Source organism: Rhinoderma darwinii, chromosome 6 (assembly GCF_050947455.1).
Source record: "Rhinoderma darwinii isolate aRhiDar2 chromosome 6, aRhiDar2.hap1, whole genome shotgun sequence".
Classification (NCBI taxonomy): domain Eukaryota; kingdom Metazoa; phylum Chordata; class Amphibia; order Anura; family Rhinodermatidae; genus Rhinoderma; species Rhinoderma darwinii.
In genome coordinates this window covers 127,728,462-127,752,556 of record NC_134692.1, presented here as the reverse complement: position 1 = coordinate 127,752,556, position 24,095 = coordinate 127,728,462, and the positions used below count along the sequence as shown (strand labels likewise).

The 24,095-nt window shown below is 44.6% G+C and overlaps 1 long non-coding RNA gene across 1 annotated transcript in view; it reads right to left on the bottom strand.

The window, feature by feature from the left end:
• Positions 1–23,460, bottom strand: part of LOC142656471 (uncharacterized) — a 51,869-nt gene extending 28,409 nt beyond the window's left edge. The window contains exons 1-2 of the long non-coding RNA XR_012849684.1: positions 23,360–23,460; positions 9,056–9,142 (exon numbers count right to left, since the gene is read on the bottom strand). This is a non-coding gene — a long non-coding RNA (uncharacterized LOC142656471). The remainder of the gene's footprint in view (positions 1–9,055; positions 9,143–23,359) is intronic.
• Between the last annotated feature and the right edge of the window lie 635 nt (positions 23,461–24,095).

Below are 24,095 nucleotides of genomic sequence, written 5' to 3'. Positions count from 1 at the left end.
CTTCTTCTCCAGCGATCTCAGCTTCCTATATCAGTGACCTTGACGTCTATACATGTAAAAAATCTGAGGTCACTAGTAGTTATTCTGTACATTGAAAACAGGGTAGAGGAGGACTACCCACTATACAGGACAGGAAGTAGCAAGATGTCCCCACGCATAAACCGGGTGGACTTTCACCAAAGATAGGGAGATGCAGGTATATAGCACAGGGCCAGTGGAGTTAGACTAATACTAAATGTAAAGATTACTGTCACGGGGTTAGTATTTAAATACTTAACTAATTAATTCATTTTTTTCCCCATCAGAATTGGACTAATTATCCAAATAAATGTAAAGGAAGTAAGAAAACAGAACAGGACGGCTTCCCCCAGGACATAGACCTCTTCAGTACGACTGTATTATATGTTCAAAACGAAGCTGTATCTCCAGTGGAACTTGAATCTCCACACTCTAGAGAAGCCATCTCCCTGACCGATGAGACCTGTAACTCCATGTCTTGGTCGGATCCATTAACGGAGAAAGAAATATATTTAAATGGAATTTATCCGGTGTTCTTAAGCGGTTTCCCCAGTTTTAACGAGGACATTATCACTGAAAATGAAGCAGTTTTCAGTTTGGATTGCCCAAAAGCTTATGTTTCCTATGATAGTAACTACAATGCAAATTTACAAGAAATTACTGAATAATTGTTTCCGCCTTAGTCATCTATTTTATCTGACTGTAGAGACATTCTGATTAGATCTAATCAGATCAAATGGGCACAGATAAACTTTAACTTGGAACTTTCACAATATCTTGGGTAGTCTGGGGTAAAAATTTCTTAGCATAAGAACCATTTATATTGGAGTAGAGCCGGCGATTCAAAATAATTTATTTGCAGTTAACCATCATAACCATACGTACAGTGTACTACGACACAGCGATGGCTACGAAGCAATACACAATAAATACCTATTCATCATAGCGATAGAAAAACGTGGCTGCGTTTTTCCCCAAAAAATAGCACCACATCTGTCCATGGGTTGTGTCTAGTACTGCAGCTCAGCTCTTTTGAAGTGAATGGGGCTGAGCTGTAATACCACGCACAGCCTGTGGGCAATGTGTGGCACTGTTTTTGAAAGTAAGTAGGCTGTAGCCATGTTTATCTAATCCTGTACAACCCCTTTAAATGCAACAAGTCAGATAATAAAGAATTTTGGTGAAGGCTGTGGAATGGGGTGTGAGAAGAAGGGGATAGAGAGGAGAAATGACAAGCCTAAAGCTTTACGGAGAGACACATAAAGGGGAAAGTGGGAAGGAGAGGGATGTTAATAGCCTTCTTCATCGATGTCCGAAATGTCCAAGATGTTACAGTCTAAGCAGGCTGTAGATCTTCCTGTGGAAGTTCAGGATGGACATGCTCTGCCTTTTTAGGATGAAGTGATTCCTGGCAAGGCATATAAATAGTTCATAAGGAGCTAGATCTCTTGTATTGCCCCAACCAAATGGTATGATAGGCTTTTCCCGGGTACAGAGACTTTGGGTGGATATTTCAGGGCATCCAACAGATCATGTGCTTCTTCTGTAAAATGGCACCTCTAGTAGTACTGAATTTGACACAGCTTACGGGCATGCATGAACGACCTTGGAGGACAGCCCCTCTGAATGGCCATTAACAACAAGCGCTTGTGCCTGTTAATTAACCTGCTAGAAGCCACCTTAATCCATGAAGTCTCTACTGCAGCAGCAGGGATCCCTGAAATCGACTCCATCAAGTCCTTGGCTCTGATGAGATTGTGGATAGTCTTGTGTTTTCAATATTAGATTTTGAACAAAAAATTAGGGTACCCCACCAAAAACAATTTGTCGTGAGGGATCCCAGCAGCAGACTACCCATGATTATCTTGTCTTAGGAAGAGCAATAATCTAATCAGGGTCAGTCCAAATTGGGCAACACCTACAATAGTTTTTACTAGGAAAATGTATAAAATTTTTGCACATTATAAAAATAAACCAGGGCCTTGCCCTGCCGGTTATATTTCTACAAGATGTATAATGTTGTGTTCATGGTCAAGGAATATCATGGTGGGTATAGAGGCTTATGTTTCAATACAGAAAGATCATGTAGACCTTTCGGCAATGGTATTGCAAAGATGGAGGGCTCCTATAGCAAAATGAAAATGCGCCCCTCCAACTACTGTAATCCCTTGGCTGTTACCTACGACAATAATGAAGTGTTATGTTCTAGGCAATGGGCCTCCTACTTTACCCCATCAGTCCACAACCCCAAACTCTGCTACTAGAGATCAACAGCACTGCTAAGGATGTGTAGTATAAGGGGCAGCCGAGAGGACCCAGGAGCAAAATGGCTGTTGCTCCAATCTTCAAAATCTTTACCAGAAGCCTAATAGTATACACTACAGAAATAGTACCCACCCCAATGACATTAGGGTAATAATAGTAATATTTATATGATTATGTAATGATGGGGGTGGGGAAACAGACAAGTGAGCCCTAATCTACCCGCCACTCAGTCCCTGTCTACTTGCAACGACCCGCCCTAGGCGACGGGGTACAACTGGGCGACGGTCCCTACGCTCAATAAGTGCACGACAGACAAACAGACAAGGGTACACAGAAGCTAAGGGAAATGGGGCAGTTGCCCACGGCAACACCGTGAGCAACAAGAGTAGTGAACGAGCCGAGTCAAACCAGGAGTGTACGAGGTACCAAACGCAGAGCAGGAGAGTAGTCAGTAAGCCAGGGTCAGTATGAAGCAGGGACAAATAGTTCAAGAAGCTGCAGCAGGGCCAGGAAACCAAACGAGAAGAATCACAAGCAAGGAGGAACAGGAAAGGCAGGTATAAATAGACAGAGGGCGGGAGCTAGCTCCGTCTGGCCAGGCTGTGATAGGCTCTCCCACTCCTAAGCCTGCCATCCTGAGTGGTGGAAGATGGAGTCAGTCTCACAGACATAGAAGCAGGTGCAGACTGATTACCTATGGGCGTTGACACAGAAGCTGTGCCTGGCAGATCCTTTACAGATGATATACAAATTACTTAAAAAAAAACTGCATCTATGGATCCCTACATCTTTGAAGTGGCTCAGATCATTCAGAATGAAGTCCAACATCACGGTGTAAAATACTCCACGGTGTTCACAAGCCGGCAGCTTGATAATATCAAAATACGTTTCTCAGGACCACAGTAAATGTTTCCATTACTTGGTCAGATCAGTATCTCCTTTACACTGATGAGCACCGATAGCTCCCCAGAAAATGGGTTACTATTACTTTATACAGGCTTAAAAAGAAGCTCTGCCTATTATATTTTTGCAAAAATCTGATTAATATAGCAATAAGAGAAAAACAAATGACATCCATGCCTCTTCTCCGCGCCCATCTGAGTCAGAATTCAGCCTTAAAATTGAAGAAACATTGTAGCTCCATAGGTTATGAAAATATTACTTTTTAATATGCATATTAAATACGTAAAATCTTTGCTCCACCTGTAATTGACCCTGTATTATACGGTCAACGTGTTTTCATGACCGTACCGGTGCCCGATACGTCCGAGGTACCAGCAGCTGACACTGCTTTTAGGGACTACCTGCAGATCTGGCAGCAGACTCGCTGATTGGTCAGCGTCATACACTTTTCTATACAACGACCACTTGGTGAATAAAAAAAAAACGCCCAGTTGGGCATTTAGAAAAAATTCGCATAAATCAGAAAATGTTCATAACTTGCTCAATAATAAAGGTTTTAAAAAAATAAATAAAAACAGTAGTTATCTACATCAAAGCGCCTACTAGATTAGGTAGGAGATAGGCAAGTTATAGACTGGTGACAGAGCCTCTTTGAGTAAAAACTGTATGGGAATGAAACCCAAGCACTTTCAACTCAGGAATCGGACAGCTCCTAGTTTGGGCACTAACCCAAAATTTATTGCTGTACTAGAATGTGCCTGTAACCTACATACAAGAGGAATTTGCCCAAAAAATGTATTTCCTGTAATTTATATAGCACCGACATATTCTGCAGTCCTGTACAAAGATTGTCAACATTCACATATATCCCTAATGGGGCTCATAATCTAATATCCCTAACTAAGATACACATACTAGGACAATTGTTAAAGAATTGTAGACAATTGTTACAGCAAGCGTAATCTCGCGAGATTACGCTGTAACTGACAGTTTACAGCGAGATTACACTTGCTGTGCTGTAAATCACACACAAACATTACCGAAGTGTCAGGATTCTGAATAGACATCACGTCTTGGCTGGAGGTGGTGTCTATTAACTCTCAAGACACTTCAGTAACGATAGTGTGTGAGTATGTGGCTGCACTATGTGCTGAGTAAATGAATGGAGAGAAGTGTATGATGCTGATTGGTCACTGACTGGTCAGCGTCATACACTTCTCTCCACAACGCCCACTTCGTCAAAAAGTAAAACACGCCCAGTTGTCCATTAAGAAAGTCATTAGCATAAAGCTAAAATAGGTCATAACTCTGTCAAAAATGATAATTTTTTGAAATAAAAAACACTGCTGTAATCTACATTACAGCGCCGATCGCATTATGTAGAAGATAGGGCACTTATAATGTGGTGACAGAGCCTCTTTAAAGGAAGTCAATTAACCTAGCTCTATGTTTTTGGAGTGTGGGAGGAAACACAGGAAGAACATACAAACTCCACGCAGATGTTGTTCTTGGTCGGACTCCAGGACCCCAGTTCGGCAAGGTAACAGTACTAACCACTGAGCCACCATGCCTGGTTACCTCATCACTGAGGTCATGCTTATGCAGGTTAGGGGCAAAAATTTGTTGAAGGCCCCCTTCATAGGGGAACCCATGAACGGAATTCAAACTGAAACAAATGGAAACCATAAGTTTCCATTTGCATCACCATTGATTTCAATGTTGACGGATCTGGTGCAAATGGTTTCCGTTTATCACCATTGTGTAAGGGTTCTGTCGTTTTGACGGAATGAATAGTGCAGTCGACTACGGTATTGATTCAGTTTGTTTCAGTTTGGATTCCGCTCATGGGTTCCCCTGATGGAAAGCTCCAACGGAACCCATGAACGGAGTCCCGACGCAGATGTGAACGAAGCCTAGGATGCATAGTAAGGTTTTCTGCCACATATTAAAATAGCTTTCTGTAGAGCCACTCTGCCCGAGGACTCAGGCACTGTGGAAGCACCTGATTTCACTGTCCGTATATGGACAGTGATGTCAGGAGTTTGCCCAGGGCCAGCGTTCCCTGGGCAGAGCTAATGTTGATGCTTCCTCTATCTAGGGACCCCGGCTCTGATGAAGCACCTAAAGTTACTGTTTAAATATGGACAGTGACATCAGGAGCTTCCCGAGGGCTGGAGTCCACGGGCAGAGCTTTAGGAATCACTCTGCCCTCCTGACCTATACCTCCGATGGAAAACTAAAATGCAATGTGAAGAGAGTCTAAGGATAACTTTATTACAGTTACTATATCTTTCTTGCTTATCTCTAGTTCCATCTACCACGCGAGTTCTTACTCATGTACTTTATAACAATATTTGGTTTTCGGATTCTATGAAGAACCTCCCTTCAGACATTTATTGTATGAGTCAGAGAAGATTAGTAGTTGTCCTGTACCAAAAAATGTTTCTAAGAATCTAAATTCTCAGATGTCTGTAATAAAATGTCAGGGGTTTCAATATTTAGACTTCTTTAAGTTTCTAGAAATCAACTTGGTATAAAATACAGTAAGATATCTTTAACTGGACGTCCTTGAGTCCTGATAGATGCTGGAATATTAGATAAAGACATTGCAAGATCTTTTCAGCATACTTAATTAACCTCTTTCCCTCTAATTTTTCTGCCAATCAGGACAAGCTGTGTAATAACAGCCTTGCCCTTCACATATATACCTCGAGTGGTCTCCTGACCCTCCTCCACTTCCTATATCCTTTCCTGCATTTCTCTACTTCCTTCTTGTCTTATTGTTCTTCTTGTTTACCGCAAATTTCAACAGGTGCCGGTGTGTAACTGGCTAGTTTTCTTACTTGACCCTGTTTTTCACTTTTTTCAATTATACTTTATGCCTGCGTGCCGATGTGTGTGCCTTCTCATCTTTGCACTTTTTTTTATCATCTCCTTAATGTTCAAAATGAAAATAAAAGAATTTTTGAAAAAACATATATACCTGGACTGATTGTACATACCATATAAGCAGTCCATGTGTCTGCTTTACCAGCCCAGATTGGCTGCAACTCTTATTTTAATGAGTGGTGGGATTCCCTATACACAGACCCTGCGATATTAGCAAACAAGTGTGTGTGTGTGGGGGGGGGGGGAATTAACTTAAAGACCACAAAAAGAAGATGGGGCAAATAAGCATTAGGTCCACCTTTATGAGGTGGTTGGGGGTTGGTTGTTGCGTCACTGGTTTTGATGGAAGATGAACCTTTATATTCCATTGCTGTAACAACTTCAAACCATCTTCCAATGAACCTATGACATGCATAGTATTGTGTCGTTTCACTAGAAGTTTGACTGGGAAACCCCATCTATACAGGATTTGACTTTCTCTGAATTCTGGTGTTATGAGGATCAAATTTCTTCTCATTTGTAGAGTCGCTGCCGATAAATCGGTGAAGACCGAAATCATCTTAAATTGAGATGGTATCCTGTCCTTCTTTCTGGTAGCTTCCATCAGACGTTCCTTGATATGAAAAAAATGGATACGTGCTAGGATATCTCTTGGGGCTTCCACAGACAGTTGCTTGGGTCTGGGTAGACGGTGATATTCTGTCAATAATCAGATCCCTTTGGGAACATTCTGGTAAAATGCTTTTAATAAATTCTTGTGCGTATGTGTTGAGATCTTGAGGGTTAACTTCCTCTGGAATACCCCGAAATTTGACGTTATTACGCCTTGTTCTGTCTTCCATGTCTGCCAATTTAGCTTGGACTTGAACCAATTCATCGGGCATATCATAGTGCGCATCAATTAAGTCATTATGAGAGGAGGTAACTTACCCCATTTTGTTTTCTAAATGATGAACTCTGTGTTCAACTTCTTGCACAGATGCAGACAGGGGGTTAATAAGGCTTGCCAAGCCTGTATGAAGAGATTGATGTAAAGCTTGTAGCATATTCGTCATCATCAATTCAGTGACTGGATTTGAGGAAGAAGGTAACTGTTGCAGAAAATCACACGATTCTCCCATAGGAGTGTGTTTATGAGAAGTAGCAAGTAAAGAGGGATTTCTTACCCTTTCTGGCGACTGAGCAGGACTGAGAAGTCTTTGCCTCATTTTCTCAGGACTTCTAACTGAGGGAGAAGATGGCGCCGAAATGGCCGACCCACGTGGTGTGGAGCGCTGAAGATGGATGTCAGCTTCCTCGTTGTGCGACCCGGGGTCTGTCACCGGAGTGTTTCTCTGCATCAGAGGTAAGTATGGAGACCCCGACGGATCCGAACTGCGCTGTTTATGGGAGGTAAGAGCTGAAAGCTGAGCTGGCGGGACAGCCTCTGGCGGCGCTGAGGCTATAGATTCGGCATGTGAGCCCGAGTCTGCGTCGTCCCCTTCTCCATGTGCCTGGAGGGGGTAGAAGTCGGTAAGTTTTGCCGGTTTAGCGACCGGTCGTCTCTTCCTCAGCATTTCCAGGGACACCAGGAGTAGTTAGCAGAGCAATTGGACCCAATTGTGAGGCTTTCAGTCGTTGATTTAGCCGCAATGGTGCAGGAGCTCCTCTGTTAGACGTCCATCTCTCTCCACAGCCAAGCCACGCCCTGACACAAAACTAATTTTATTTGAAACAATCGTTTTTTTCCTTGTAAAAGTAGTAAAACATAAAAAAAACTACCGTATTTTTCGGACTATAAGGCGCAGTTTTTAGCAAGAATAAATCTTGCTAAATAGTCCCTGCGTCTTATAGCTGGCAGTCAATGCATCCGGCAGCGCTGGGCCCCCCGACCACTTCCTTATTTAACCCCTTCCTGACCCACGATGTGCCGGCACATCATGGAGCAGGGAGGGGATGATGTTTGGAGCTGTAACTGACATTCACTACTATGGGGGTTACGGAAACAGCGCAGCTCAGCGAGTTACGCTGTTTCCGTAACTCATCCATGTATTGCAGTGTATTGTATGATCGCTGGTTCAAGTCTATTAGGGGAACTAATAAAATGTGTGTAAAAAATAAAAGTTAGATAAATTTGCAGGAGTGTAAAAAAATATTTAAAGTTAAAAAAACAAGAACCCTTTTCCCATTTTTCCCCAAGCACAATGTAAAAATAAAAAAAATTGGTATTGCTGCATCCGTAAAAGTACAAAACTATTACAATATAGCATTATTTGACTCGCACGTTGAACGGTGTAGATTTTTTATTTTTTTTTTAAAACCCCAGAATCTTTGTTTTCTGGTCAACATAGCGCTAAAAAGAATGAAATAAAAAGTGATAAAAAAAAATCATATGCACTAAAAAATGGTGCTTATAAAAACTACAGCTGCATCAAATTCACTGACAGTCTGAACGGCCCCATTCATTAACATAGGTTCGTGCGAGGCGCGTGAAAATCACGCGCGTAGCACGAACGTATAACACATTCGTGTGAATAAGGCCTAAAAGTAGTAAAATATGAAATTTTTTCCTATTTTCTGTTGTCTAAAACCGGAGTGCGTCTCATAGTCAGGTGCATCTTATAGCCCGAAAAATACGGTATATAAATTTGGTATTGTCATGATCATATTTACCTGCAGAATAAAGTTAACATTACGTTTTTACCGCACATTGAATGGCGTAAAAATAAAACCTAAAAAACAATGGAGGTATCGCCGTGTTTTTCCAATTTCACCCCACCAATAATTTTTCCCCAGTACATTATATGGTGCAATAAACGGTGCAGTGAAACTCGTGCTGCAAAAAACAAGCCCTCATATGGCTATATTGATAGAAAAATAAAAATACATATGGCTTTTGGAAAGTGGGGAGGAAATAGCAAAACCAAAAAAATGGCTGCGGAGGGAAGGGATTGATAAGGTTTGGTGTGGAAACATTTTTGACCAAGTGATTTTCTGTTACCTAAAGTTTCTTTAGTACCTGGTGTTCTAGCTTTATGGGCTATTCAGGGCACATTTCATTGTTCTTCCTTTTAGATTCTCAAATACCCTGCAAAAAACAAATATAGAGAAATAGGGAAAGAAAATAAATTCCTACATAATAATCAAAGGTGAAGTCAATACGGCAGTAACACACAATAATGAAAGAACTTGTGATATAGAAATTTTGAATAACTTTTTAATTATTTATGCATTTGAAATGATAGAGCGCCATCTAGCAGAATTGAGTAAAGCAGCAGTTAATTGTTTTCACATGAAATAAAAGCAAAGGTAGAAGTGGCACTGAGCAAATCCAGTCTTTGCTTTATGACTAATGCACCTAGGTGAAACTGAATTGAATTGAATACAGTTGGCAGCATGGTGGCTTCCTAGAATCCACTGATTGCTTATCCCCATCCTTGTTGAGCCAGCGATCACAATTGATCACGACTTCACAAGGGTAAAATGACATCTGCAGATTGCGGCTGTGGGGTGGTTGCTGTCAATCAAAGTTGCCACCCCCTCCACAAGTGCATGTGTGGGCATAACTCCTGCGCCTGCATGCTCACAGTGTCTTAAAGGGAAGGTGTCACGAAATTATTATTTTTATATAATATTGCTTTTAGTATGATATTAAAATAAATTTTATTTATTTGTGTTTTTGTGTTGTACTTTTTACTTTTTTCTTACTTTAACTTCTCTATGGGGGCTGCCATTTTTTTTTTCATCTCTGTATGTGTTGATTAACAACACATACAGAGATGGAATACGGCACATACATCCCCATAGAGAATGCGAACGGGAGCCGTTCCCACACAGACCAAAAGGAAGGTCTTTGGCAGAGCGAAATCCGGCGCCATTTTCATGTGGACCGGAAGCCGCGTCTGGACAGTAAGATGACGACTTCCAGTCGCGGCTTACGGCCATATGTTCAAGGCAGCAAAGACGCAAGGTATAGGAGCGGAGGCGGCAGCGGCAGCAGGAGCAGGTAAGTTTGTTTGTGTATGTGATGTGTGTATTATGTTCGTGTATGTTCGTGTTATACTGTCTGATTACCACTGTATCTAATCCTCCTACACTGTGCACTCGCTCAGAAAATAGCGGCACACAGTGTAGGAGGTTTGAAGATTCAACCCCCTCCTCCTGGCACTTCTTAAGGATCTCAAAAGCCTGGACCGCCTCCGGAGGCCAGTGGAGGAGATCAGCACCTTTTGCGAGTAAGATCCGTAAGAGGCTTAGCGATGACCAAGAAGTTGGCAATAAATCTCCTGTAATAATTAGCGAACCCCAGGAAGCACTGTAAAGCCTTCAGGGAGGCAGGTTGGACCCGTTCAACCACAGCCTGAAACTTGGCAGGGTCCATGCGGAATTCATGAGGAGTGAGGATTTGACCCAAAAATGGTATCTCCTGCACCCCAAACACACATTTTTCGGATTTAGCAAAGAGTTTGTTTTCCCGAAGGACCTGGAGCACCTTCCTGACATGCTCAATGTGGGAGGACCAGTCCTTGGAAAACACAAGTATGTCATCAAGGTACACTACAAGAAATACCCCCAGGTAGTCTCTTAAAATCTCATTTATGAAATTCTGGAAGACCGCGGGAGCATTACACAACCCAAAGGGCATGAAGAGGTATTCGAAATGACCTTCGGGCGTGTTAAACGCAGTCTTTCACGCATCCCCTTCTCTGACTCGGATAAGGTTATAAGCCCTCCGAAGATCAAACTTAGAGAACCATTTGGACCCCTGAACCTGATTGAAGAGATCAGGAATAAAAGGAAGGGGATACTGGTTCCTTACAGTGACCTTATTCAAGTTTCGGTAATCGATGCACGGCCTAAGACCACCATCCTTCTTCCCTACGAAGAAGAAGCCAGCACCTACCGGAGAAGTAGAGGGGCGAATGTAACCCTTGGCCAGGCTTTCCTGGATATATTCTCTCATGGCCTCACGTTCCCAATCGATTGCGCAATCGTATTCTCTATGAGGAGGTAACACTTCGGAGGCCTTTTTAGAAAAAACATAAACGAAGTCCTGAATAAACTCAGGTAGAGTGTTCACCTCCTCAGGGAGAGAAATAAAATTAACAGAAAAACAGGACGTCATGCATTCATTACCCCATTTAGTAAGATCCCCAGTACTCCAGTTAAACATGGGATTATGCATCTGCAACCAGGGAAGGCCTAAAGCCAAATCGGACGATAATCCCTGTATCACCAGTACAGAACACTGCTCCAAATGAATGGAGCCAACAATCAGTTCAAAAACAGGGGTATGCTGCGTAAAATAACCATTAGCAAGTGGAGTGGAGTCGATACCCACTACCGGGACAGGTTTAGCCAAATCAATCAATGGCATAGCTAGAGACATAGCAAATTCCACAGACATAATATTAGCAGAAGACCCTGAATCCATGAAGGCACTGCCGGTGGCAGACCTACCCTCAAAAGAGACCTGAAAGGGAAGCAAGATCTTATTAGGTTTCATATTTACGGGAAATACCTGTGAGCCCAAGCGACCTCCCCGATGGTCACTTAGGCGCAGAAGTTTTCCGGCTGCTTATTCTTACGCCTAGGACAGTTGTTCACTTGATGCTTGTCATCCCCACAGTAGAAGCAGAGACCATTCTTCCTGCGGAGCTCTCTACGTTGTTGGGGAGACACGGAGGCCCCGAGTTGCATTGGTTCATCCGAGTTTTCCGTGGAAGAACGAAGCAACGGAACCTCGGGAGCCATCATGGGGGAGCCAGAGGAGAAGGTACAAAAACGTTCAAGTCGTCGTTCCCTGAGACGTCGGTCAAGACGTACCTCTAAAGCCATAACCTGATCTAGAGAGTCAGAAGAGGGATAGCTAACTAACAGGTCTTTCAGGGCGTTTGACAGACCAAATCTAAACTGACACCTCAAAGCAGGGTCATTCCAGCGAGAAGCTACACACCACTTCTTAATGTCAGAACAGTACTCTTCAACGGGTCTCTTACCCTGACGTAAGGTCACCAGCTGACTCTCGGCAAAGGCAGTCTTGTCAGTCTCGTCATAGATGAGCCCGAGAGCAAAAAAAAAAGGTCAACAGAGGAAAGTTCAGGGGCATCAGGAGCCAAGGAGAAGGTCCAATCTTGGGGGCCGTCCTGGAGCCGGGAGACAGTTATACCCACTCGGTGGCTCTCAGAACCTGAGGAGTAGGGCTTTAGACGGAAATAGAGTCTACAACTCTCCCGAAAGGAGAAAAAAGTCTTTCGGTCCCCTGAGAACCGGTCAGGCAACTTGAGATGGGGTTCAAGAGGTGAGGTGGAGGGCACTAGCTGGTTAGCATCAGGCTGGTCGCACCTCTGAGCCAGGGCTTGGACCTGTAGGGAGAGACCCTGCATTAGCTGAGCCAGGGTATCAAGGGTGTCCATAGTAGTAGGAACCAGGGTAGAAAAGGTATATGGGCCTGTGATTATCTAATGTCGGGGTAGGGAGACAGACAGGTGAGCCCTAATCTACCCGCCACTCAGTCCCTGCCTACTTGCACGGCCCGTCCTAGGCGACGGCGTACAACTGGGCGACGGTCCCTACGCTCAATAAGTGCACGACAGACAAACAGACAAGGGTACACAGAAGCTAAGGGAAATGGGGCAGTTGCCCACAGCAACACCGTGAGCAACAAGAGTAGTGAACGAGCCGAGTCAAACCAGGAGTGTACGAGGTACCAAACGCAGAGCAGGAGCGTAGTCCGTAAAGCCAGGGTCAATTTGAAGCAGAGGTCAATAGTACAAGCAGGAACAGCAGATCCAGGAAACAAGACAGAATCACAGGCAAAGACAAGAAGCAAATGAAGGTATACATAGACCGAGGGCGAGAGCTAGAACCGTCTGGCCAGGCTGTGATAGGTTCTCCCACTCCTCAGCCTACCAGCCTGAGTGGTAGCAGATCGAGTCACTCTATCAGACCTAGGAGCAGATGCAGACTGATTAACCACGGGCGTCGACACAGAAGCTGTGTCTGGCAGATCCTTTACAGTATCATAACATTTTAAGGTATTTATGTCCCAAGAACCTTTTATGGATATGACTAATGACATGGTAATGAGAATGATGGAAACGCACGGAATAAGAGGATGACACCCAAGCTTGACCACCAGTGTGCATAATATGCCCAGAAGTATTCATCAGAGATCACGGATATAATTTAAAGGGTAACTAAACTTTCAACAAACTTCTGACATGTCATAGTGACATGTCATAGCCCTAATCTACCCGCCACTCAGTCCCTGTCTACTTGCACGGCCCGTCCTAGGCGACGGCGTACAACTGGGCGACGGTCCCTACGCTCAATAAGTGCACGACAGACAAACAGACAAGGGTACACAGAAGCTAAGGGAAGTGGGGCAGTTGCCCACAGCAACACCGTGAGCAACAAGAGTAGTGAACGAGCCGAGTCAAACCAGGAGTGTATGAGGTACCAAAAGCAGAGCAGGAGCGTAGTCAGTAAAGCCAAGGTCAATTTGAAGCAGAGTTCAATAGTACAAGCAGGAACAGCAGAGCCAGGAAACAAGACAGAATCACAGGCAAAGACAAGAAGCAAATGAAGGTATACATAGACCGACACAGAAGTTGTGTCTGGCAGATCCTTTACAGTATCACAACATTTTAAGGTATTTAGGTCCCAAGAACCTTTTATGGATATGACTAATGACATGGTAATGAGAATGATGGAAACGCACGGAATAAGAGGATGACACCCAAGCTTGACCACCAGTGTGCATAATATGCCCAGAAGTATTCATTAGAGATCACGGATATAATTAAAAGGGTAACTAAACTTTCAACAAACTTCTGACATGTCATAGTGACATGTCATAGCCCTAATCTACCGCCACTCAGTCCCTGCCTACTTGCACGGCCCGTCCTAGGCAACGGCGTACAACTGGGCGACGGTCCCTACGCTCAATAAGTGCACGACAGACAAACAGACAAGGGACCCAGCACTGAGACCCTCACCAATCGCTAAAACGAAGCGGCAGAAGTGCTCGGCCAATTAGTTTTTGTTCGGCTTATTCCGGAAATCAATGTATTGGAGTACAGGCTCAATAGAAAGTCTATGAGCCCGTACTCCGGTACATCGGCTTTCCGGAAAAAGCCAAACAGAAACGAAGCGGCTGAGCGCCCCCACGTGCACTTCTGCCGCTTTGTTTTAGCGATTGGTGGAGGTCTCAGTGCTTAGACCCCACCAATCGAAACTTTTGACATGTCACTATGACACATCAGAAATATGTTGAACGTTTAGTTACCCTTTAAATGCCAGTTCAATATTAAAACACAAAGATTACATCCTAACAATCCAACAAACAACACTAAACGTTCAGCAATATGACATCTTGTGGTCATCGTGTTACAAGACATCACTGGTAGTCCATACGACTCTCGTTAAGTTCACTACAGAGGGACTGGCACTGTAAACACATCAGTCCTATCTCTACATTACATAGCACCATGCAAAAAAAACAATAAAAACACACAATTTTGTAGGCTGTGCCAACCACAAGCGTTTTCACTTGCTTCCTGTGTTTTGTCACACATTGCATGGCTCTGTAAACAGCAAAGCAGTTCACACATCAGAACTATACCATATAAGAGCTGCCAGTAAATGCAGAAACTTGACATTTATAGAGCCTAAGCACTGGCATATTCATATATACAGTATAGATTTTAGTTGAATTACTAGAACCCCCAACAAACCTGAGAAAGGGCCAGTTTTGGTCCAGGCCATTCATGGAAAAGGAACGTTAAAAGGGATTTCGTATCTAAGTAGGCAGCCTCAGACTGGGCTCCTTGGGCCCACCAGAGGAGATGATTCTGAGGGCCCACATTCCCTCTATACAGAACATGTACATGTCCAATTTTCATTTTACCATAGTCCTTGTTATCATTGTACACACCTGACATATCATCAAAAAGGTCTAGTAGGTTATTTGTGTACCAAGTCAATATAAAGTCCGAGCACAAGGGTACCTGTGTCACGGTCACAGGGTATGTGGACCCACAAGGCCGCTCCGCCGTAGCGGAGAGGCAGCTGACCAGATCAGTCTATATGAAAGTCAATAGTAGATAGTAACGCTTGGGTACCTGAACTAGTCCAGAAAGTGGCTGTGGCTTCAGCACGGATGAGGCCGGTGCAGCAGGCAGCACCAGATGTGGCGGGCAGTATTCAATGTGGCAGAAGACACTGGACGTGGCAGAAGACACTGGACGTGGCAAAAGACACTGGACGTGGCAAACGACAGCAGGTGCAGTAGACACGACTCCAACACTGGTAAGCACAGGAACAAGAACAGTACGGGATACAGAAACAGGTAACAGGGCACTGGTAACAACTGGAATGGAAACACTAAGGGATCATTTGCAAGAAAGACTGGGATAAACTAACAACGCTCAGGCAAGGATCAGAAGGGCTGGGGCCTTCTTATAGACCAGGAAATCATGGGCCGTTGATGAAGATGATTTCCTGATGTGCGCCCGCTGACCCTTTAAGGCCGGGCACGAGTGTGCGCGCGCACCCTACGGGACACAGCAGAACGGAGCGGAAGTGAGCACTGGCGTCTCCTAGGAAGGAGATGGGGACCAGCGCTCCCGCATCCATGGCTGCGGGTGTCGGGAGGTGAGTAAACCCGACGGCCCGTGGCCATGGACGCTACAGTATCCCCCCTCTTACTCCCCTTCTTCTTGGGGCCAGAGCGAGAGAGGAATTTTTTAATAAGAGCAGGAGCACTGAGGTTCTCTTCTGGCTCCCAGGACCTCTCCTCAGGACCAAACCCTTTCCAGTCCACAAAATAGAAAGTCCTTCCTCCTAGCCTTTTGCAGTCCAGGATCTCCCTCACCTCGAATACATCAGAAGAACCGCTGGGAGCAACTGTGGAACGAGAAGTCTTGCTGTAGTGGTTCAGGACCACGGGTTTCAGGAGGGACACATGAAAGGAGTTGGGGATTCTGAGGGTAGGAGGCAGCCGCAGCTTATAGGAGACAGCGTTTACCTGTAGCAGAATCTCGAAAGGACCAAGGAACCTGGGAGCAAACTTGTATGAGGGTACCTTCAAACGAATGTTCCGAGAGGGCAGCAAGACTTTAGTACCCGGAAGATACTGAGGCGGCTCTCTTTTCTTTGTATCTGCCTTTCGCTTCATGCGATCGACTGCCAGAAAAAATAGAGGACCGGGTCTGTTGCCAGATTTGCAAAGTCAGCAGCGTGTACCTGAGAAGACGTTGACACTGGAAGAGGTACTCTAGGATGTTGACTGTACACAATGTGAAATGGAGTGGAAGTGGTGGACTCACTTGTGTGGTTGTTGTACAAGAACTCGGCCCATGGAAGAAGCTGTACCCAGTTATCGTGCTGTGAAGAGATGAAGTGGCGGAGATAATTGTCAATGACCTGGTTGATCCTCTCAACTTGCCCATTGGACTGGGGGTGATAGGCTGAGGAAAAGTCCAATCTCATATCCAGGAGTTTACAGAGGGCTCTCCAGAACTTTGAGGTAAACTGAACCCCCCCGGTCGGACACAATGGGAAGAGGCAAGCCATGCAAGTGAAAGATGTGTTGAATGAAGAGACTCGCTAGTCCGGGAGCAGACGGTAGGCCGGTCAGCGGGATAAAATGTGCCATGTTAGAGAACCGGTCCACCACCACCCAGACAGTGTTGCATCCTGCTGAGGGGAGAAGATCTGTGACAAAGTCCATTGCAATGTGCTGCCAGGGGGCATTGGGTACAGGCAGAGGTTGAAGCAGGCTGGCCGGCTTGGAGTGAGTAACTTTGTTAGAAGCACACACCGTGCAAGAAGAGACAAAGTCCAGAACATCTTTAGGTAGCGTGGGCCACCAGAAGTGACGAGCAATCAGGTCTCGGGTCTTATGGACACCAGCGTGCCCAGCTAGTTTAGCACTGTGTCCCCAGCGGAGAATTCTTCTCCTGTCTGCCAACCGAACAAAAGTCCTCCCCGGAGGGATGTTTCTAATCTGCAGAGGATAAACTACAACACACATATAGAGGAGATCTCGGAAAATATCATTGACGAATTCCTGAAATACTACGGGAGCGTTACACAGTCCGAAGGACATCACTAGGTATTCGTAGTGCCCATCGTGGGTGTTAAATGCTGTCTTCCATTGGTCACACCGGCGAATCCGGATTAGGTTATAAGCCCCCCGCAGTTCTAGCTTAGAAAATTAATTGGCTCCTCGTATGCGATCAAACAGCTCGGATATAAGTGGCAACGGGTATTTGGTCTTGACCGTGATCTGGTTGAGACCACAGTAGTCAATGCAGGGTCGAAGAGATCCATCTCTCTTCTTAACGAAGAAGAAGCCGGCCCCAGCCGGGGAGGAAGATTTTCGTATAAATCCCCTCTCCAAATTCTCATTGATATAGGCTGACATAGATAAAGTCTCTGGCAAGGAGAGAGGATATACCCGTCCACGGGGAAGAGAAGCATTAGGAACCAGTTCAATGGGACAGTCATAATTCCGATGTGGAGGCAACGTCTCAGCTTCTCGTTTGCAGAAGACATCCGCAAAACTGGCATACTGAGAAGGTAGACCGGAGAGTGATTGAGGCAGAGGGGGCATAACAGGATGGACTTGTGACAGGCAATGGCTATGGCATCTGGAACCCCATTGAAGAACTTCTCCGGAACTCCAGTCAAGAACCGGGGCGTGTAGGCGGAGCCATGGCAGGCCCAGCAGGATAGGACCAGGAAGGTGATCTGCTCTGATTTAAGAGCTCCGACCCGTAGTGTCAACGGCTCCGTGATGAGCATAATCGGATCGGGCAGTGGTAGACCATTCACAGAGGCAACAGCCAGTGGTCTCTCCAGACGGACTGTGGGTAGAAGTAAACGATCCACTAGATCCTGCTGGATGAAATTAGCAGCCGCTCCAGAATCAAGATAGGCGGAGGAAGGATGTGACGTCTCTCCGGAGACGATGGCCACAGGAATCGATAACTTGGGAGAGGTTTTAACGTTTGGAGACGTTCCACCTGGAGTTGCCTCTCCAACCAACCCTAGGTACTGGAGTTTCCTGGTTTCTGTGGGCATTGGCGCACAAAATGACCCTTAAGGCCACAATACATACATAGTTCAGAGGAGCGTCTGCACTGCTTCTCCTGTTCAGATAACTGGATTCTGTCTACCTGCATGAGTTCTTCAGGTAGCGCACTAGGGGAAGGCAATAGTGGTCTCTGGACCGAGGGTGCTGGTCTATGGACCCGGCTCTCCTGTCGAACCTCTGGAGTGCGCTCCTGGATTCTCATATCAACCCGGGTGGATAACAGGATGAGGGCATCCAGGGTGGAAGGAAGGTCGCGGGCTGCCAGTTCGTCCTTGATGTGAGAGGACAGTCCCTGCCAGGAGGTCACCACCAGTGCCCCATTGTTCTATGCCAGCTCGGCTGCTAGGATACGGAAGGAGATAGCATACTCCCCTACTGTGGCACCCTCTTGCTTGAGGGTCAACAGAGTAGCTGCGGCAGAGGATGTTCGACCCAGCTCCTCGAACACGGCACGGAAGGACTGAAGGAACAAGGCTAGGTCCGAGGATACAGGTGCTTGTTGCTCCAAGATTGGGTTCGCCCATGCGAGGGCCTTGCCAGCAAGAAGGGAGATGATAAATGCCACCTTGGCCTCCTCGGAGGGGAAGAGATGAGCCCGTAGCCTAAAATGAACCGTGCATTGGTTAATAACTGTCCCGTACTGAAAACATGTTTTCAGTACGTGACAGTTTTCCCGCAGCGAGGCAGGGACTCCTAGCATCATAGATAATGATGACGATAAGAGCCCAGCTCCCTGCAGTGTGCTCAGTCTGGGAACTGCGGACCGTATATCACGGACTGAACATGCTCGTGTGAATCCGGCCATATAGTAATTAACCCCATCATGTTTCTCAGTCATAATGGGTTAATGTGTAAGGTACGAGATGGGGTTAATTACTATTAATGTTAGGCACATGGAGGTTAAATTCATCACACCTCCTGACTCACAATAAGTGAAAGAAAGAAGTATTTATTTTATTTTTTTACGGCGTACATATCATAAATGACGCAAAAAAATTATTGTGCAGGTTATTACGGCTGCGCCAATGCCGAATATGTGTATATTTTATGTATTGAGACTTATTTTAATGTTTATTATAAAAAAAACTGTAATGTCCTGGCATATACACTACCGTTCAAAAGTTTAGGGTCACTTAGAAATTTCCTTATTTTTGAAAGAAAAGCAGTTTTTTTCAATGAAGATAACATTAAATTAATCAGAAATACACTCTATACATTGTTAATGTGCTAAATGACTGTTCTAGCTGCAAACGTATGGTTTTTAATACAATATCTACATAGGTGTATAGAGGCCCATTTCCAGCAACCATCACTCCAGTGTTCTAAGGGTATATTGTGTTTGCTAACTGTATTAGAAGGCTAATGGATGATTAGAAAACACTTGAAAACCCTTGTGCAATTATGTTAGCACCGCTGTAAACAGTTTTGCTGTTTAGAGGAGCTATAAAACTGACCTTCCTTTGAGCTAGTTCAGAATCTGGAGCATTAAATTTGTGGGTTCGATTAAACTCTCAAAATGGCTAGAAAAAGAGAGCTTTCATGTGAAACTGGACAGTCTATTCTTGTTCTTAGAAATGAAGGCTATTCCATGCGAGAAATTGCCAAGAAACGGAAGATTTCCTACAATGGTATGTACTACTCCCTTCAGAGGACAGCACAAACAGGCTCTAACCAGAGTAGAAAGAGAAGTGGGAGGCCCCGCTGCACAACTGAGCAACAAGACAAGTACATTAGAGTCTCTAGTTTGAGAAATAGACGCCTCACAGGTCCTCAACTGGCAGCGTCATTAAATAGTACCCGCAAAACGCCAGTGTCAACGTCTACAGTGAAGAGGCGACTCCGGGATGCTGGCCTTCAGGGCAGAGTGGCAAAGAAAAAGCCATATCTGAGAAAAGGAAAAGATTAATATGGGCAAAAGCACACAGAAATTGGACAGAGGAAGATTGGAAAAAAAGTGTTATGGACAGACGAATCGAAGTTTGAGGTGTTTGGATCACACAGAAGAACATTTGTGAGACGCAGAACAACTGAAAAGATGCTGGAAGAGTGCCTGACGCCATCTATCAAGCATTGTGGAGGTAATGTGATGGTCTGGGGTTGCTTTGGTGCTGGTAAAGTGGGAGATTTGTACAAGGTAAAAGGGATTTTGAATAAGGAAGGCTATCACTCCATTTTGCAACGCCATGCCATACCCTGTGGAGAGCGCTTGATTGGAGCCAATTTCATCCTACAACAGGACAATGACCCAAAGCACACCTCCAAATTATGCAAGAACTATTTAGGGAAGAAGCAGGCAGCTGGTATTCTGTCTGTAATGGAGTGGCCAGCGCAGTCACCAGATCTCAACCCCATAGAGCTGTTGTGGGAGCAGCTTGACCGTATGGTACGCAAGAAGTGCCCATCAAGCCAATCCAACTTGTGGGAGGGGCTTCTGGAAGCATGGGGTGAAATTTCTCCCGATTACCTCAGCAAATTAACAGCTAGAATGCCAAAGGTCTGCAATGCTGTAATTGCTGCAAATGGAGCATTCTTTGACGAAAGCAAAAAGTTTGAAGGAGAAAATTATTATTTCAAATAAAAATCATTATTTCTAACCTTGTCAATGTCTTGACTATATTTTCTAGTCATTTTGCAACTCATTTGATAAATATAAGTGTGAGTTTTCATGGAAAACACAAAATTGTCTGGGTGACCCCAAACTTTTGAACGGTAGTGTATCTATAGACTGATTGTAATGTACTGGCATATACAGTGAAGGAAATAAGTATTTGATCCCTTGCTGATTTTGTAAGTTTGCCCACTGTCAAATACATGAGCAGTCTAGAATTTTTAGGCTAGGTTAATTTTACAAGTGAGAGATAGATTATATTTAAAAAAAAAACTGAAAATCACATTGTCAAAATTATATATATTTATTTGCATTGTGCACAGAGAAATAAGTATTTGATCCCTTTGGCAAACAAGACTTAATACTTGGTGGCAAAACCCTTGTTGGCAAGCACAGCGGTCAGACGTTATTTGTAGTTGATGATGAGGTTTGCACACATGTTAGATGGAATTTTGGCCCACTCCTCTTTGCAGATCATCTGTAAATCATTAAGATTTCGAGGCTGTCGCTTGGCAACTCAGATCTTCAGCTCCCTCCATAAGTTTTCGATGGGATTAAGGTCTGGAGACTGGCTAGGCCACTCCATGACCTTAATGTGCTTCTTTTTGAGCCACTCCTTTGTTGCCTTGACTGTATGTTTCGGGTCATTGTCGTGCTGGAAGATCCAGCCACGAGACATTTTTAATGTCCTGGTGGAGGGAAGGAGGTTGTCACTCAGGATTTGACGGTACATGACTCCATCCATTCTCCCATTGATGCGGTGAAGTAGTCCTGTGCCCTTAGCAGAGAAACACCCCCAAAACATAATGTTTTCACCTCCATGCTTGACAGTGGGGAGGGTGTTCTTTGGGTCATAGGCAGCATTTCTCTTCCTCCAAACACGGAGAGTAGAGTTAATGCCAAAGAGCTCAATTTTAGTCTCATCTGACCACAGCACCTTCTCCCAATCACTCTCAGAATCATCCAGATGTTCATTTGCATACTTCAGACGGGCCTGTACATGTGCCTTCTTGAGCAGGGGGACCTTGCTGCCACTGCAGGATTTTAATCCATTACGGCGTAATGTGTTACCAATGGTTTTCTTGGTGACTGTGGTCCCAGCTGCATTGAGATCATTAACAAGTTCCCCCTGTGTAGTTTTCGGCTGAGCTCTCACTTTCCTCAGGATCAAGGATACCCCACGAGGTGAGATTTTGCATGGAGCCCCAGATCGATGTCGATTGACAGTCATTTTGTATGTCTTCCATTTTCTTACTATTGCACCAACAGTTGTCTCCTTCTCACCCAGCGTCTTACTTATGGTTTTGTAGCCCATTCCAGCCTTGTGCAGGTCTATGATCTTGTCCCTGACATCCTTAGAAAGCTCTTTGGTCTTGCCCATGTTGTAGGGGTTAGAGTCAGACTGATTAATTGAGTCTGTGGACAGGAGTCTTTTATACAGGTGACCATTTAAGAAAGCTGTCTTTAATGCAGGCACCAAGTTGATTTGGAATGTCTAACTGGTCTGGAGGAGGCTGAACTCTTAATGGTTGGTAGGGGATCAAATACTTATTTCTCTGTGCACAATGCAAATAAATATATATAATTTTGACTATGTGATTTTCTTTTTTTTTTTATATATATAATCTATCTCTCACTGGTAAAATTAACCTAGCCTAAAAATTCTAGACTGTTCATGTCTTTGACAGTGGGCAAACTTACAAAATCAGCAAAGGATCAAATACTTATTTCCTCCACTGTATCTATATACTGATAGTACACAGGCAGTTGTTAGGTTATACCTCAGTATGCCCTAAAAGGAAATATGGTCAGACAGCCCTGGGGTCCTTCAATGGACCCTGGGCTGTCTGCCCATATATGGTACGTCCCTCAATCGCGTTACAGGGATTCCTGTGACATGATCCAAGGGGCATCCCCCTCTTCTCAATTTCCCCTGAATGCTGCGGTGGCGGCCAGCTTTGATCGCAGCATTCAGGGGAATAGCGGCGGAGATGAGAGGTTTCTCTGATCTCTGCCGTTATAGAGCGGAACTGCGGCTGTGTAATACAGCCATTGCCCCGCTCCTGACAATAAGTGCGCGCGCGGTCAGCATGAGGTGATGTGGCCGGTGCTGCACTAATGAGCGGCGGTTCAGGCACTGAAGGCAGAACATGGGGGTGTTTTGCAGTGCGCCCGCCATGTTCGGTCTTCAGTGCCGCCGCTCATTAGTACAGCACTGGCCGCATCGCATTATCCTGACGGCGCGCAATTGTCAGGACTCAGGAGCGTGGCAATGACTGTATTACACAGCCGCAGCCCCGCTCTCATACATTCATGTGTTACAATGCTAAGCTGTGCGCCCGCACAGCTTAGTATCAAAATACATGAAATAACGGTATTGAACCGTTTGGGGGTGCACAGTATCGAAACAGTATCAAAGTTTCGATGCACCGTGCATCCCTACGAGACACAGCAGAGTGGAGCGGAAGTGAGCGCTGGCATCTCCTGGGGAGGAGATGCGGGCCAGCACTTACCAGACCATAGCTGCGGCCGTCGAGGGGTGAGTAATTCCAACGGTCCACGGCCATGGATATTACACATCTTATATAAAGTACCTTTACAGGTAGACAGTTGCATCCAGTGTAATACAGAACAACAGTCCATTGATTTAGTTCATATGTGTCTCTTTGCTTTTCTCTTTAGCGTTTCCTCTTTTCTGTTCCTGAGAAAACAATTTACCACAAAACAAATTAATAATAAAATATAAAACCACAAGTGACAATGAAGCCAGAGAATGGATAGGATATTACGATAGTCCAATAAATAAATTATTCTTACTCAGAATACAGGGAGAAAAAAAACAAATATAAAAAAAAAAACAGTTTACACTCCCCCCTCCCCATCAAAGGTCTCTTGCCAACTCTGGCCATGTCAGAAAAGTCAGATAATTGGGGGTCTCAGGTGAAAAGATTGAGAGGGTCGGACCCCCACTGATAGGACTTTTATGACCTGTCCCAAGTACTGTAACTCAGAAATTTTATAAAATCTGGGTTGCGTTACGAGTAAAATGTCCTTTCATATAATAAACTATTTATATAAGACAAAGGGGGGACATATCAAGATCTTATTAAAAATGCACCAAATTTATCAAAATGGCACACATGGCATGAGAGGACACTTTTGTGTCCCAATTTGGCGCACGCCATGTACTAAAGTTTTTTGACACAATTACGGATTTTGGGGCAGTCTCTCCCATTGTATCTCCGTGGAGCAACTATTATCAATATTAACAAGGACGACCAGCAACAAGTTGGTTGGATTGATTTACAGCAATCATGAATGCACCATTGA